Source organism: Triticum dicoccoides, chromosome 2A, assembly GCF_002162155.2.
Source record: "Triticum dicoccoides isolate Atlit2015 ecotype Zavitan chromosome 2A, WEW_v2.0, whole genome shotgun sequence".
Taxonomy (NCBI): domain Eukaryota; kingdom Viridiplantae; phylum Streptophyta; class Magnoliopsida; order Poales; family Poaceae; genus Triticum; species Triticum dicoccoides.
Window position 1 is genome coordinate 491635641 of NC_041382.1, and position 1261 is coordinate 491636901.

Below are 1261 nucleotides of genomic sequence, written 5' to 3' on the forward strand. Positions count from 1 at the left end.
CTTGCTAGGGCTAGAGAGAATGAAATTATTGAAACTGATAATATTGATGAAAGTGATGATGAAGATTCTCCCCTAGATATGAATTGCCTGTTGTTCCTGAGGCTTATGTTATGGATGAAGAAACTGCTAGAGACTTTCTTGCTTGCAATGATAGGAGTGATCTTAAGAAACTTTTAGCTAAGCTGAAACAAAAAACTTTGAATGCTAGAATGAAATATGATCCTACTTATGCTACTTCACCTATCTTTGTTACTGATAAGGATTATGATTTCTCTGTTGATCCTGAGATAATTACTTTAGTTGAATCTGATACTTTCTATGGCTATGAATCTGGAACTGTTGTGGCACATCTTACTAAATTAAATGATATAGCCACCCTATTCACTAATGATGAGAAAACTCGCTACTATTATATCCTTATGATATTTCCGTTCTCATTAAAGGGTGATGCTAAGATATGGTTTAATTCTCTTGATCCTGGTTGTGTGCGTAGTCCCTAGGATATGATTTATTACTTCTGTGCTAAATATTTCCCTGCTCATAAGAAACAAGCTGCTTTAAGGAAAATATGTAACGCCCCGTATGTAACTTGCCATATTTGTATTCCAACTCTTGCCATTTTCGGAACTAAGTTATGATATTCCCTCATGGTTGGGTTTTGTCTCCGTTTTGCTTTTGTCCATGTCATGCATCTCATATCATGTCATCATGTGCATCGCATTTGCATACGTGTTCGTCCTATGCATCCGAGCATTTTCCCCATTGTCCGTTTTGCATTCCGGCACTCCTACGTCCTTCGGCGTCTCCTTTTACCTCTTTTCGTGTGTGGGTGTTAAACATTCTCGGATTGGACCGAGACTTGCCAAGCGGCCTTGGTATACTACCGGTGGACCGCCTGTCAAGTTTCGTGCCATTTGGACTTCGTTTGATACCCCAACGTTTAACCGAGGAACCGTAAAGGCCTCGTGTGTGTTGCATCCCAACACCCCTCCAAAGTGTCCCAAAACTCACCTAATCCCCTCCATCCTCTTGTTCGTTCGATCACGATCGCGTGGACGAAAACCGCACTCCATTTGGAGTCTCCTAGCTCCCTCTACCTATAAATATGTGCCCCTCCCGGATTTTTCGCGCAGGCCAAACCCTAACTCCACCCTCCACCGCCACCGGACCCATCCGGGCGAAGCCGGACGCGTCCGCCGCCGCCGCCCGACCTATCGCGCACCGCCACCTGTCCCGCGCGTTGCCCCCGCCGCCACGGCCC